General features: G+C 39.0%; 1 protein-coding gene across 6 annotated transcripts in view; it reads right to left on the bottom strand.

Moving 5' to 3' along the window:
- The window catches only part of HS3ST5 (heparan sulfate-glucosamine 3-sulfotransferase 5), a 197,914-nt gene that overhangs the window by 83,603 nt on the left and 97,773 nt on the right, over positions 1–16,538 (bottom strand). For all 6 annotated transcript variants that reach the window (XM_069805040.1, XM_069805042.1, XM_069805039.1 and 3 more), the window contains exon 2: positions 10,130–10,331. The gene's annotated coding sequence lies outside the window, so the exon portion shown is untranslated. The remainder of the gene's footprint in view (positions 1–10,129; positions 10,332–16,538) is intronic.

Here is a 16,538-nt window from a genome sequence, read left to right as displayed (position 1 = left end):
ATATTTCCATATGTCCTTATTTTCTAAGGTTAAACATTCTGGCAAGTTTTGAACCAAGGTCTGAGGAGAGCTTCTAGCTGCCTGGGGTCAATGACACAACTCCCGTCAGCTTCAGCTACACTAGGATTTTGTGTAGAATCCGGAGTAGGACTGTGGCAACGTTAGGGTCTGGACTCACCCTCCATCGTGGGTGACTTTCTCAGTGAAGTGCCTAAGTTGGAAGCTGAAGTCACCTTAAAGTCTCCCTGTAATCAATGCCAAGAGATGAACATTTCCAGAATGTGATTCAGATCTGGGCTGCTGATTACAGAATCAGCTTAAAAAGAGCAAGTTCTCAATTTAGAGACTTCTGCTATGTGCTTATGCTTCTAGGCAGGAAAACTCCTCAGTCCCTCCAATGAGGCCACGGAACAGATTGTACAATTCAGGTTTGGGCCTGTGAGATCTACGCAGCTTGTTGGGGGGGGGGGGGGAAGGGAAAACGTTTCCTTATTTTATTTTTAGCTTATATTTGAGATATAGTCACATTCTAAATAAAGGAGTCATAATATTCAGAAACAGGGACAAAGAATCTAAATGCATGTCTTCAAGTCTCCACCACAGTTTCTATAAGCACAGAAATGCTACATTCCTCTATGTTAGTTCACTGTCACTTGTAAGCAATGCAACTATCTTGCAATGAATATTGATTAAAAAAAAAAAAAAGTATTTCATGTCGTCTATTTACTGAAAAATCAAATTCCAGCATATTTAGAGTGCTTATAAAAATGGGATTATTCTTCACACCTGACTGAGCTGCCAGGTTCCAAGAGTTACTGCGAATAAGAGGATCAGATGAAGCTATAATATCTTCTGAAAATGACTTAAATCTCTGATATATTTGATGAAAGAAATAGCTATTTAGGTGGGGCAAACCCATTTTTCCATTTTTTTTTTTTAAGAGAAGATATTAAGAAAATAAACTTCAGATCCATGCCATTTTTAGAACATGAAATTGAAAAGAACCAAAACTTTTCATCTGAGCTACAAATGGGGAGATTTTCATGTGACATTTTGAATTTTGCAAAACAGGATAGAAGTAGAAAAACTTTTTTTTAAAAACATCCACAGATTTACGCTGTTCAGGGATCTGAAATGTTAAGTAAGCATCTGTGACATGGGACAGTAAGTAGAGGTAGATAAAGTACATGGCCCATTTTTTTTTTCCATGTTTTTCTTCCATTTACCATTGAACATAATTTCTATCCATGACAACATAAGAATACAAATGCATGAGCACAAGTCAGTGAAAATTGAAAGAGTGAAGTATTTTAGTGAATACACTTCCCATATGTTATCCTATGGCTTCACAATCTCTGCTGACTTGGTGTTGGGAAGCAGACTCGGTGTCGCTTACCTCTGAAAATGAGAGACATGTAAATTTTAGAATTCAGTCTCTGTTCCCTTTTTTTTCCTGAGTAAAGCCTAAGTACTCAAACTAGGAGAAACTTGCCCATGTTCTCAGGTGAGAAGCGTGAGATCCCTGAGAAACTTTCAGTGTCTGGTCAATGCAGAACACAAGTTTTTAGAGGTACCTGGCTTGCGAGATGTGAACTGCCTATGGAATACGAGAGAGAGCTGAATACAGAGCACAGCCAATACAGCAATGCTTCTGCATTGTGTGATCACAGGATTTGAAGTGACAATCTTTCTTGCAAGCTAAGATACTTGTGAATCCTCAAATACTAAACAGGCACTAAAGATTTTCTCTTTTTTTAGAATCATGCTAGTAGGTTTCTGTATCCAAATTCTGCTTGCTTTATACTTCAGCTATTTACACGCTTCTAGGACCATGCCAATAATCCAGAAACATATATAAGGACATTGACTTTTGTTCTGAAGGGCATAACTTAGGAATAACTTAGTGTTACATGACATCGGACAGCAAAATTACATCAGAAAGTTCTATCCATTGTATGCATTTCAATAGTGTTAGAATGCTACATGTACAAGATGTTAAAAACCCAAATATCCAAGATTTGTTTATGGTAAGCCTTATGACTATATGAGGGCGTAGCTGACACTTTCAAGCAAGCTGCAACAGATATTCATGTAGCAATATGTGTATATTACCATGTGATGGAATCACACAATACATACAGCTGTAAAAGGAAGAGCTTTATGGAAAGAAAATACTATTGCTACCTCATTTTGATGCATATTAATCTGCAAGGGGAAAAAATGTAGAGAATGGTATTTGTGCCACACAGTATAAAAGACAGCTAGAACAATCAATCAAAAACAATAAGGAAAAGAAATATATTGTAATATTTTTTCCTTTTGCATTACCAATTTAAAAAGAAACTTGCGATTAAATTTTTGTAAACAGTGTGCACATAGTTTTGTTATATTTGAAATATTAAAAAGTTTTTGAAGTACTATGCAATAGCTGTTAAAGCAGGGGTCACTTTGTCAGGCCCATTAAGACAGTAGCTTTCTTCCTCTCAGTCAAGATATCAGCATATTAATAAAGGAGGGGAAAAGCCACCTTCTACCAGAAAAATGAGAAAAGACACAGAAAGCATTTGGCATCCTTTAGTATACACAACTTGTAATTCTATTTTAGGGAAGGAAAGAGGATTTAGGCTTTAAAATAACAGTTAAAAAACTAGAAAAAACCATAAACCAAACCAACAAACATAAATTCCCCAAGGAACCCAGTATTTTTAAGGCAGTATTTCTGTGAGTCTTCTAGCAGATCAAAGCATATCAGCTCTCATTACACCCCCCTGAGAGCAAAACGTTCACAGCCCAGCTTCTGGTACGCGAGGAGGCAGAGGCCAACCAAGTCAGTGTTTTGGGGTGACCACTGGCCCCTGCTCCGCGGGGACTCCCCGCAGCGACAGGCGTTTTGGGGGGGATGGCTTGAGTAGACCCTGGAGTGGATTGGTTGGCTGTTCATTCCTCAAAGGAGCTGGGTTACACAAACGGTCAAGGGAAAGAAATTCCCAGGTTTCTGGAGGAGTCCCCTGTGCCCTTTTAGGTGGTTGGAATGCAGTCAGGATTTATGATTATACCTTATAGTTCGAGTACTGAAACGGGAGAAATTCTGCACTGTTTCCATGCCTTCTCTAACAAGCTCTGACTTTTAAGTACCCCTGTAGGAATATACACACAATTTAGAAAAACAAATGCTTTATTCATGATAGCAATAAGTACAGCATGGCTGTACACATACCAATTGAATAGTAGTTTTGCATTTTTTATTTTATTCCTCCCAATAACTACATGTTCCTACAAGTGCCTCACAAACATGCACTGAGTTTTCTACACAGCTTTTAATGGAGAACATTTTAAATAGTTTTCATAAAGTGAATGAAGCTGTGATAAGCAGCACAGCTGGTGAGCCAGTGAAGAGACTACAAGGAAGGAATTACCAGGAGGAAAATGTTCTAGGAATGTATTTTTCTTATGAGGCCCAAAGATTAACTAATTAAGATCAGTGCTCCAGTTCATGTATGCAAAATATATATGGCAAATAAACAGGGTGAATCCGGCACTGTCTGAAAACACCTTTGCTTTTGAGACAGAAATTTCTCTGACAAGTATCTACCAAAAATCAAAACCATGCAATCACCAGTAAGAAAAGCAAAAAGCTAAAGACCTGTATTGTCATTTTACTCTTGCTTACTCCTGAATGTGAACTGGCGGAAACTCAAGAGAAACATTTAGAGGAGCACGTCTTACTTGGGTCATGTTGTGACCTCAGAAAATCCAGGGGAATAAACCGCATGTGACTGCTTACACCCACAAAAGCCTCACAAGTGAGACCCCAGGATGCCTTTTTTCTGCTCCCTGTTGAGGGAACTGAATAAAGCAAAGATAATGCTGCCAGAGAGAAGATTCTAGATTTTGACACTGAATACCAACAGTTTTACAGTTATTTCTACTCCATAAAGATGCACGTAATTTTTCATTAACGTTTGGGACCAGGCTTGAAGATCTGTTCTATCCTGAAATTGGACTCCAGCTTCACCAAAAGTATTGTGTGTGGCTTCTCCAATTGTGTGCTTTCATGGGGCATGATTTGCTTGCAGCTTTTATGTATGCTTTCACCTCTACCCAGCAGTTATTCATTCCTATAGGCTAATACTGTTGTGTCCTGGCACTTCACAGATGAGGGATGTTTGTATGACCTCCCAGAGTTTAAATCACCCATCTTTCACCTTTCTCCTACCAAGAGTAGAAGGCTTAATTTTAGCAGACGTACAGAACTTCTGAAAGTCAAATTCTTTGTTGAAAGGACTCTGCAGTGTGTACAGACCCTAAAAGCACGCTGCATAACCAGAAGAGATGCATTACACCTCTCTCAGGAGCTCTCTTTGCTCAGAAGGTTTTAAACTGTTTCTTGTAGAAGCTGTCCATTTGTGGAAAATTAAAAAGTAATCATGGATATCAAGAGATCTAAAACGACCGTACCTTTGAGAACAAGATTAGTGTTTTCTATCCAAATGCAAATAGGAGCCTCAGAGACATTGCGGTTCAGGAGCAATGTTCTCTTTTTGTCAAGACTGAAACAGCCCTGGATACAAGGAGTTATATCAACACCTTAAAAATTATGCCCAGATGCCTGCAGCTAGGCCTTTGTCTTGGAGGCAGGGAAGAGTTTTCTAGACTTAGTTATTTTTGGTGCCTCATTTTCTAAGCTCAGTGAAAAGCTAAGAAAGTCTGAAAAAACCTGTGTTGCAGATGCTTTTAATTGGAGGGGGAAGAGTTCTTGGTTCATTCTCTGGGGCCACAGCTGAGCAACATGCTTATCCCCACCTTTTTCCAAGGATGTGAACAGCCTCATTGCAAACTAATGCTTAAAGGCTTGCACCTAGGAATCTTGCTCAACTGGCTGTCTGGATCATTTCTGTCTTTCAACCAGTATTGTCTGGATCTCACCCAAGTTCAATCTGAGCCAGATGCTCTTCTCCAGGAACCACTTTCCTCTAGGCAGTGCAACATCTTTGTGATGGCTTTGGTTACATCAGTGGAAAATGAGATATACACTAGGGTGTCATCTGCAAAGCCTGTAGCAGCTTAGCCCCTCTCTGAACAGTTTTCTGGAAGTATTGGAAAGGGACGTAGGGAGAGGATTTATAGCCCCATGGTCAGATTGCAGGTGCAGGATATGGGGGGAAAAAAAAAAAAGATTTTACCAGAATTGTTTTGAAACAAGGTCTTATTGAAACCAGGTTTTGTGTCCGCAAGGTATACAAGATTGGGATATATTCACTCAGCATTTAAAAGAAGAAGAAAGGTAAATAATTCCTTATCCATGTATGAAATTAAAAAGTCCTTGCAAATTAATACAGCCACAGGAAGCTGGATTAATAATACTAGCAAGTGGAAACATGGTGCACAATATAAAACTCTCTGGGTAAAACAGAAAGAATAAAGGCTATTGTTTCTTACTGCAATATATTTTGGTCACTGTGTATTTTACATTTAATTTTACGGTGCAGAAGACATTACTGAAAGAACAGCTTTACTTGATAATTTTCTTGTTTGGTAGAGCTGATGTATTTAAAAGGTTAATGTACTAAATTTACATTTTTCTAGACTGATGATTTCTTACTCCAATCTCTCCTTCCTCATTCTTAACCGCTTTAAAAAAAAATTACATAAAATAGGACTTCTTTTTGACAGTTCTAGTCAGAAAACCTTACTTTCCCTGCCGATTTTCATGCTCTACAAGCTTTGCCATCATAAACCACTTTGCATGTATTAAGAAGGAGTATTATATTAGATGAGGCAATTTAAGTGTATCCCATTTCACTTGGTGAAACTAAGCAGCTTTGCATTATAACTAAGTTGAGCTAATGAGAATATGCTTGGAGCGTGTGTTACCTGGAACTGAAGTTAGCTAGTCATTCAATACTGCAACCTGTGAGTTTGCAAAACGATGGCAGGGATCCTGCTGTGAGGGAGATAGGAAAATTATTATAATCTGCATTCCTAAATTGAATGAGTATTTTGCTCAGCAGAGGCCTCTTGACTGCAAATAGTCTGAAATTACATCCTGCTGTTTAAAATGCTTTTTTTTCAAAGTGAGTAAAAATGTCCACACTTTCTGAAATCAAATATTTTTTAAATCTTATGGGAGTAAAATTATTGAGAAAGGGAAAGTCATGTATGATTCACTTCCTCTTGTAAAAGCTGTTTGATATTCAAATTTTTGACAGCAGGGAGAAAGTCTAGAATTCATGGGTTTATACTTCTATCTTAATTATTTAATTATTAGATTGATAAAGCTTATCATCACGTCTCCCTCATCACTTTATTGCTGAAAAAAATTCCATGTTTACAAGTTTCTTATTTTGTACAAAAGAAAACTGTAATATAGATATTTCATCAGAATGTGCTAATAGATATGACGCTCAACATACTAGTGAGCTAAAACTCATATGCAGTTTCCAGGAAAGACTATACAAACATGAGCAAACCACCATGAACTAGCAAGCAGACACAGGGAATAAAATTCCCCCACAATTGTAGTGTGGAAAACATAACTTCATTCATGCAAATTCTTTATCTCATTAAAGCTAGAAATAATACAAAAAAAAAAGAAAGAAAAAGGCCTGGGGACAAGTATTAGAAGCCACCATAGTTGTTTGAACAATCCTGTTCTACTGTGTAAAAGCAACAAATACTGCAAATGCTTTGCATTGCATCCTGCCCAAGAGTCCAAAATGGAAGAGGGGGTGGCTCAGCTTCTCCTCCTCAAATTCTCTGTCTTTTAAGTAGTGACCAGTGAAAAGGTTAAAGATAAAGGAAGATGATGGAGCGACTTGTATGGGCATCAGTGCTCCACAGGCAGAGTCAGAGGAGGCCTCAGCTTTGCAATGCTCAGCTGTGTGCAAGTTTGCAAGTTAAACAGACCAGGGCTAACTCTCTTGCCCAGGGTGGGGGTGACCCAGTCTCTCCACCCCAAAACAAGGTGGCCGTGTTCTTAGCTGCCTCCTGGAGACTGTGCCTACCCCACGCTGCTCCCTGATCGCTCCCCTGGCATTGCGTGGGATTGTAGGGCAAAGCCATGCTAGGGGACATGGGAACAGATAGGATGGGGGAGCAGGACCCAGGGATCAAACTCATGCCCAAGCCCCATTTTGCTGCTATAGCTAGATGTATATAGCCTTCGCTTTGCTGATGAGGCAAAATGATTGAGAGGAAGATGCAAGATCATACTCTTGTATGAAAGATGGTTCTCAGGAGAGCCAGAAAGTCAGGCAAAGGTGATGACAAGGGCAGAGGCAAATCTTAAACACAACCCATTTTTCTGGAACTTAAGGGACTTTATGCTGAGTTGCAGTCATGTTGCTTTAGATTAGGATTCACAGCTCTGACCTACTTCTGAAGTGGTGGATAGATCACTTCTGTTTTTCCTCCTCACAAAATATATCTGACAGAAGACATCTTTTTTTCTGCACATTAAGTCAACCTCCCAAGATATGCAAGGGCAGAATTCAGTCTTCTCCATGTCAGGGGACTCTCCTCCCAACCTCCAGGAGGGAGTTGTAACCTCCAGAGGACTTAGTCTGTATGCTGGAGGCTTAGCAGAAAATCTCCAGGATCAGTTTTAAATCTGGGGTTATGCCAAACATTCCCACTTCATAAGCCATCATATCTTTTTTTTTTGTACTTCTTCATTAAATGCACAGCACTTCTTTTGACTAATAAGCTAGGTACTCTGTTCAGTATAACCACCATTTATTCATTTACATGAGGGTAATTTCTTACTTTTAATACCTAAGCTTCTGCAGGCCTTGTGGATAAACCTAGCTGCACTTGTGTTCTTGCAAAAGGTAAAAGCCAGTAACAAAATTCATCGTGGAAAATTTGGACATGTGAAATTCCACTGGATTTACAGCCAGTCAGATAATTTAGCTCATTCTTTTTGATTTGCACTGTTTGAATGAATATATCCATTACCTATCAAAGAAAGTCTGTTCTCCAATCTATCAAATGTTTGTAACAGTTGTCATACCATAAACTACAAAATCCACAACACTGAAGAATAAAGCATTTTTTTGCATAATTTTCCATCTAAATTTATATATTGGCATTAATGAACGTGTGCTTTAGCAGCAATACTGTAAGCAAAATGAAAGCTGCATTGGATCTTCTAGCATTACCTATCCTAATATAGCAAGGCTCTGTCAACAATTGTACTGAGTTTGCAGAACCCGTAATCCTATACATTATATATATTTAACAGTCCACACAAATACATGTTACACAAATCCCCCAAGAAGTACAAACATGTACAAACATGCATGCAGTGCAAGGAGGGGGAGTTCTCAACACTTTTGACGTTTGAGCTCTGCAACTGTGTGTGATATTCACCCCTTAGTATACACACATGGATAAAAGATGTAATATTATAAAAAACAGTCTACACATTAAAGCTACAGTATATGCCCTATATGAATGTCACTTTCTTGGAAAATATTTAGGTATTACAGTGAGGACACCCCACAGAACTAACACAGCTCTCCTCCATATGGAAATCTTTGCAAAATCTTGCAACTCCTCTAACCTTCTGCTTTTAAATGGAGTCTGTATTTTTATATTGATGTTCTTGTTCCTACTGAACTCTATTACAAAAACTCTCAGTAACTTCAATAGAACTTAGATGAAGCAAAACTGTACTGTTACTTTCTTTTTTCTCCTCTTCTCCTATCTGGAGTAGACATTTGGTGCCAAAGGGGAAACAATTCCTTTTGATGAGGGATGATATTTTTGTCTTCTATTTACTTTATACAGGGAGTAGGCATTTAGAATGCAAACAGAAATGCTAGCTAGAGTAGCAGACAAAAAGAGATTGATTAGAAAGCTATTTTTCAGATGATATCACTAGAATCCCTCCACAAAAATGAGAAAGCAGAACTCAATTCATGTAGTTCTAATTGCATCAAGTTTGAGCTCCATCTATTTTAGCTAATAGGTTTCCTGAAACCATTTTAATAGGCTGTGGAGATGTTAAATAAGAACAAATAGTATTTGTAAAACTAATTATTTTTAAAAAATGGCCAAATCAAATAAGATGAAGTTGACAGAGTAAAACTGAAACGAATTTTGTCCCCTCTTCCCCCAAACCCAGATAGAGCAATAATCCTGAAGAATATTCTGCAAAAGATGAAAAACAGATGGCAATTATAGAATAAAATCAAGGTTACATGACTGTTCACTTTTCTTCTCTACTGCATGAGCATTATCCACATCATTATAAACATTTTTTTTAATAATGTTATGATTGGTGCTGAAAATCCTGATGTATCTTTATGATCTTGCTACTTTCCTTGTCAGTTATGTGTCTGAGACATGACTTGATGCGCACATATGCCCACACACATTCCACCACCTTTCTGAACATGTATCAGTTTGCAGAATGGTTTCTTCTACATTTTCAATCACACCACAGAAAAATTATGTCAGTGAATTGTCCCGACTGAGGGTGATTTCCTCAGGTGGCAGAGTGGTGACAGACTAATATACACAAATTATATAATATTTTAACAGAAATCAAGGGATAGAAAAAGCATTTTACTAAAATCTCTCGGCTTCCAGGAAGTGAATAGCTGCCATTAGGAAGAAATGATTTTTTTCCAACATGTTATGTATGTCTTCGGCATTCCCCTGCAGCCCACATGCCATCTAGAACAACTAAGCACGCGGGTGGACAAACATCTGCTGCCTCATCCCCATGGACTGTAAACGAGGACGAACTTATGAACAGACATAAGTAGAATGCTCTTCTTGTCCCCTTTCTACCAGTTGTAAATCAGACGAGTGTGATTGCAATGCACTAGACCCAAGCTTAGAAGAAATACCACAAAATGGCTAAAGGCAATCAAGCTCAGCGCACAGGTAGAGCTTGCTCTTGTCAGCTAGCAAGTCATTTAGAGGGCTTTAAGTTGTACCAGCTCACTAAGTACATTTATTCTGTGGCAGTTAAAAGCATGATCTCAACTATATCTGTGATGTCAATCACCATTTTATCCACCTGTGGCTATGTTTAAGCAACAAATTGAAACATAGTCTGCACTGCTAATGCTTAAATGAAACGGTCCTGAAACTTTAGGTTTTTAAGGAATACACTAACCTTTGTGTCCTTATGCACATCCAGAAAGTCCGGTATATCTACTTTTGATGAAGAACATTCAGGAAGAATTTAACTCATCTGTCCCAGTGTTCAAGAAGTCTTTAGTGGTTACTGAAAAGACCAGTCAAGGGATAAAGCAACTCCAGGTATGCAGATGGAAAGATCAGACATCTCTGCTGAAATGGTGTACAACTTGCTGAGCCTGTACAAAAGAGAAGATGCTTGCTGCATATTTGAAAAAAACCCAAACAAACCCAAACAAACAAACAATAAAAAAACCCACTCAGTTTCCCTCTTTAAGACTGAAAAGAAATTTGGTGCAGTAGGGCCCCAGAGGTAGTATTTTCCAGCTCAAGTTTTTGGAAGTACTGTCTCAGTACCTTGTAAACATTGGCAGCCTGGAATCTGGAGCGCAGGTTAGGGAGGAAGGGGAAAGGGAAGGAAAACTACAGCAAATGTGTTTCACAATAGTAAGCCCCAAACAAAAACCATTCCCAATAACAGAAAACTGCTAATTACATGTATTTTAAGTGGGCTACAGGGAAAAGAATGTTAGCTCTTTACTGGCAAGAAGCAATATATTGCATGTGCTAGTGCTACTCTGCTGCCTTTTAGCCCTGACATTGACCAGAACTGTATTTTACAGCCATTTTGTAAATCATTGGAAAAAAGTAGTTTTATACTGAGAACAATGCCAGACCCATCTGGAGAAAATGTTAATAGCGTTTAGTGAGAATTGTTTGACTGTTCTTGTTTTCTTTTCTGTTTTCTGGTTTTTTTATAATCTATCTATGCCTCCATATTGAAGAAATGTGACACAGACACAAATGTGAATATGGTATTTAATTGCAAACCCTGTACTACAATTTCTAGCTTTAGGCATGAACATATCTACTTTCTTTCAAGGTAAATCAAGCCCCAAGGAATCTGGAATACAATTAAACCCTCAAAATCATCAATGCTGATGTGACCTGCCAGAAGACATTAACTCTGTAATTATTCCATTAATCAGGACAAAATACTTCTGAGTGGAGAAGCAGAATTAAATCAAAAGGTTTCTACAGAAATATTACAAAGAATGACCAGTTTGAGCACCTTGTAGTATGGCTGGAGTCTAACAAGTGCAGATGCCTTTGGACACGTGAAACTAGATTTTGTTGTTGTATGTTTGATGCACCCATAAAAGGATGTAGAAATGTACAATGCAGAAACTGCAGAATCTGGTATAAGTCTAGGAAAATAACAGCCATCCTTTCTTTGCAATGAAGTGTTTATTTCACTATGTAATTTCCATCTACATTACATAAACTACTTGGCTCAAGAGCAGTTTACTTCTGACTGCTTTTGCCTGTATGATACATGATTTACAATGCTGAATTATTTGTTTTTCCATCAGAAACATTTAGTTGTTAATAATTTATCAGATAAATGGCTTCTGATTGAGCAATTTAAAAAAATGTAGGCAAATCAATGGCAAAAGACACCAAGCAGCATATTATAATGATACAATAATTCGAGCTCATACATTAGACCAAACTGATAATGTCCCAAAGGCCCTCTTTTGATAGCTCAGTTTCATAGAGTACATGTTTAGCTGTAATAACTAATAAAACATCTCAACTACTGCTCTGTGAAGTCATGCCAGTATCATGAACAGAATCTTTGAAAACTGGTGGGTTGGCTCCAGAAAACAAACAAACAAATGAACACACCAACCCTACAAAACTTCTCTGCCAGTATACAAGCTCTCCCTGGCAGTGAGATTAATAGTCACACGAGAGAGACAAATGAACTCCTCTCTCAGAGGTGTGAGTGCGATTTTGGAAATCAGAAGCATCTGATTCCTCTGATGTCAGTGATACTCAGAGATATAGATCGTAGCATTAGATCCAAACAGCATTTGCCGTCACTCATGTGTGAGACAGACAGTGAGGGAAGCAAATGTGATAAACCCTTTAAGAGGGAGCTCTCAAGGGCTCTTGATGTATCACAAATAAGTCATGCTCTGCGTTAGAGGATTTTCAGCTAAGTTGATTACAAGGTAAATAAAATGTATTCTAAGGGCTGTGCTTTGACAATCTGTACTACCTTTGAGGTTTTAGAGAAAAGGAGGGAGATTTGAAAACTCTTTTGGAGGAAAGCTGCATATATACATTTCCCCTCTTTCCTATAAGTGTATAACATGCCTTAAATAACATAAAATTTTCCAGGCCAGTACTCAAGCTCCCTAAGAATAATGTTGCTCTAAGTCCTATCATTTTATAGGCATTCTGTAATTGCAGAATGGACTGGTTTCTCATCAAGCTTAAGAAGACTAGTCAATAATGTGTTGACAGTATGTAGACTTATTTATAAAATGGATACTGTTCAGTTTAAATGAACACACATATTCTGCCAAGAAAAGATTGTTTTCAAACTTAGTAATAGATAGGCTTTCTCTTCTGTTATTTGATGAAATCTCATATTGATTATAAACAATAAGTTTCAGGAATGACAGACCTACCAATAAAAGCTACAATTCAACATGGAATATATGCAAATATCAATATATGTAATTATATATAAAGATCACAAATGTCATCAATTTATTTATTGTAAACAGTTTAAATGACTACATATGAAGTGAAAAATCAAATTAAGTGAGGTAACATAGGGTTTTTTTTTTTCTTATTTGACTTCTAATTGAACTCTTTGTGTTAATGAGAACACTACAGATTTTTGTTTAGTGACTGTCCATTTTCGACGTGTATTCACCTGTTCTCCCTAAGACCAGGTTCTTTGGCCAATGTGTCCTTTCAGACCATCCCCAGGATCCATAGGGGTCTCCATGCCCCACAAGAGGGCAAAAGGATATGGTAGATCCAACCACTTTTAGTTCTTCCCAGAGTAGGATTCCTTTCAACAGACTGATTGCTTGTCTTGTAAGGATGCTAGCATTAGTGTCAACACTATTAACCAGTAAGCTGTGTCACTTTTTGTTGTGGTTTAACCCCAGCTGGCAACTAAGCACCACGCAGTTGCTTGCTCACCTCCCTCACAGTGAGACAGGGGAGAGAATTGGAAGGGTAAAAGTGAGAAAACTTGTGGGCTGAGATAAAAACAGTTTAATAGGTAAAGCAAAAGCCGCACACGCAAGCAAAGCAAACAAGGAATTCGTTCACCCCTTCCCATGGGCGGGCAGGTGTTCAGCCATCTCCAGAACAGCAGGGCTCCATCAGGTGTAACCATTACTTGGGAAGACAAATGCCATAACTCCAAACATCCCCCCTTCCTTCTTCTTCCCCCAGCTTTCTATGCTGAGCCTGACGTCCTATGGTCTGGAATATCCCTTGGGTCAGTCGGGGTCAGCTGTCCCGGCTGTGTCCCCTCCCAGCTCCTTGTGCCCCCCCAGCCTGCTCACTGGTGGGTTTGGGTGAGAAGCAGCAAAGCCCTTGGCTCTGGGTAAGCACTGCTCAGCAGGAACGAAAACATCCCTGTGTTATCAACACTGTTTTCAGCACAAATCCAAAACATAGCTGCGTGATACCAGCTACTATGAAGAAAATTAACTCTATCCCAGCCAAACCCAGCACACTCTTTTTGCACAAAAAAAACCTTCTGGCTGCTTTCTTTATAAGCTAGATACACTCAGACATATCCAGGGGCTTTATCAATAGAGAATAAGCAAAATTTTTAGGGGTCCAAGCAGTTCCTGCATGTAAAGCCTTAGCTACATTTTTGGTCCATGAATTGCTGCTGAGTCCTGGTCCTCTGACTGTTCCCACTTGCCTCATGTTACTTTGCTGCTGGGCTCCCTTTTGAAACGAGCTGGTTGGTTCCTCACATGTCCTGGGCATCACCCTGGCCATAGTTCACATGGACATCACTCCCCATAGGTGGTAGGGACTAGACCTTGCCAGGCTTGACACCTTCTGTCCTACAGAGTTGTTTGAGCGTATCCCAGCCAGCTGTGGTCCTCACATACTCCCACATGCCCTTACGTGCACCTCCAGCCTTTCCTCCGTTCATTTGGTAGAGAGACAGGAGGAGAGAAAGACTAAACGATATGAGAATAACCAATTGATGTAGACGTATCGTTCCTCTCCATTAAGAGAGGAAACCCCTTACTCAGCCCTTTGATGACTTAAAAGCATTTCAAAAGCTCATTGAATTCAAAGCAAAGCATATTGTCTCTCATTAGAAACTATGCAAGAGGAGTCACCTGCGTTGCATAAAGGTTTGCACTGTTCCAGGCTGAGCTGGTTCCCACTCCTACCGAGGGCAGCTAGATGCTGTGTAGCTCTGTGGCTGCACCAGTGCCCAGTATTGTGGACGCCGACCATTAAAATCGTAAGTCAAGAAAAGTAAAATCTGCTGAAGGTTATGTTTGTTTGTTTTTAATAATGAACTTGAGCTGGTTTACTGGTTTCCTTCTCTGAATCTGCTAGATGCATTTTTTTGTCTGTGTTTCAAGAAAGCGCTCTGCAAGAAATCTTATAAAAACAGATGAAAAGACAAGAGTGACCTGATTCCAGAAAGGCAGAATTTAAAAAGAAATTTTCTTTTTTTTTTTTTTTTTTAGTTCAGAAAATAGCAACCAACTAAACACTTGTACATTTTAAGAAGCGACCTCTTTCTTCACACATGAAAGTTGCTCTCCCTCAAATAATACACAAAAAAGGGTCATGTGCATACACCTAGTCCATTGTAATGTAAAATAAAATGAATTAGATTAAACCGTGACAGCTGAATCATACTTGCTGCTTCAACAGAGTGAGACAGAAAGCGCTAAATCTCAAAGGATGGATGTTTTTTCTCTTTTACTTGTCACTGTGGTCTCTTGCAATAGTAACTACCTGAGGTAGGTCGGAACACCAAAAGTCATTCAGACTAAGACCTAACAAACAGTACTCCGGTCTTTGGTTTTAGTGCTATTTTGAGCCCACATCCAGATACTATATAATAGTTAATGTGCATCCTTCTAAAGCATTTCACGTCTTAGTATTTTAACTGAAACCTATCTAAAAGTTAAGGTCAATAAGAAGCAGCCAACTGGCTACATTTCCTTCTGGACACTGCTGTGAAAACAGCACAGAGAGCAGCGATAGCTGCTTCCCTGGCAGTGAGGGGGCTGTCCTGGCAGAAAGTGTCGGGGCTGCTCTGGCAGGTTCAGGTCACAGTCAGAGCTGGTCCCTACAAAACCAATGAATTTGCCATGAATGCCATAAAAACACATACAGAGAGCCATAATTATGCGCTGGGGACAAAGAATAAAATAAAAAAGAAATACCTGAAGTATCTGGGGTTCTCACACAGATTTTCACCTCCTGGCTTCCCTCTGCTTCATGAAAATCACTTTCAGAATAACCCCAAATTTCTGAGCCTATGGCATCTGTCCAACCCTGACAGTCAGATTGCCCCAACTTCTGAGAAGCCAGAGCTTCTGGTGTTTGTATCTCCGGGGTAAACCTTTCTGACAGATTGCCTTAGGGCAGTGGCATTGGGAAGCCCTCCAGCACAGACCTGCAGAGCTGACCGCACGTAGTCCAGGAACTCTTGATGAAATCTGGGAGGAATTTCTATAGATTCTTTCTTCCACCTGCCACATATGGATGAAGCACAAGTACCCTCAGGGAAACAACTCTTCATTCTTGCAAATTTTGACAGGTCACATATTACGTATTCAGCTGTTATTCAAAATGCCTGAGAGACGTGTGAAGCCATGGCATGTCATCATGACCGCCACACCTCCGTGTTCATCACCAGCTTTTCAGTTCCAAGTTAAATTTTGGTTGCATGATGGAATGAATTTCAAGCAGCTCAATAATTTGCTACCAAAAAGCTGAATAATAGCAACCTGCATTTTTAAAAAGATACATTTTTTCCTCTTGAATTCAAATCTGAGTATGACAAAACATGACTTGGACTATTTGCATCAACGTTTAATAGAGCTTGGTAAACACATTGTGCTAGTGTGTCCACATTTCAAAATAAGCACAAACATCCCGCTTCTCCTGTTTAACTGTCAGGCAAAAAGTGGAATCAATGATGAGTAACGTGTTACTATGGTGTCAACTTAGTGCAGTGTGTTTACACTAAGAAGGTTACAACAAGTCAAAAAATTCTCAAACTAAAATTACATGAAAAAGAAAAAAGGTGTGAAACGTGCAGTAAATCTCTCAAGGCAGCAGTCTGAAATAGCAAGGCTCTATTGTAATAAATCTTTAATAAGAAAAACAAGAATAAGGTAGTCATGAACAAGCTTTCTCAAAGTACCCTTCAACAGTGGTATGTACAACAAACAAAACCTCATTTATACCTGAGTACTGTTCAAAGTACCACAAAAAAGCATGTATACATGTTTACTCCACCACATTCCATATATGCAATATGTACATATCACATACAATTTATGTGGGCTCTTGTGCAC

Source organism: Haliaeetus albicilla, chromosome 17 (genome assembly GCF_947461875.1).
Source record: "Haliaeetus albicilla chromosome 17, bHalAlb1.1, whole genome shotgun sequence".
In the NCBI taxonomy this organism is placed as follows: Eukaryota; Metazoa; Chordata; class Aves; order Accipitriformes; family Accipitridae; genus Haliaeetus; species Haliaeetus albicilla.
This window is presented reverse-complemented; position numbering and strand designations above follow the sequence as displayed.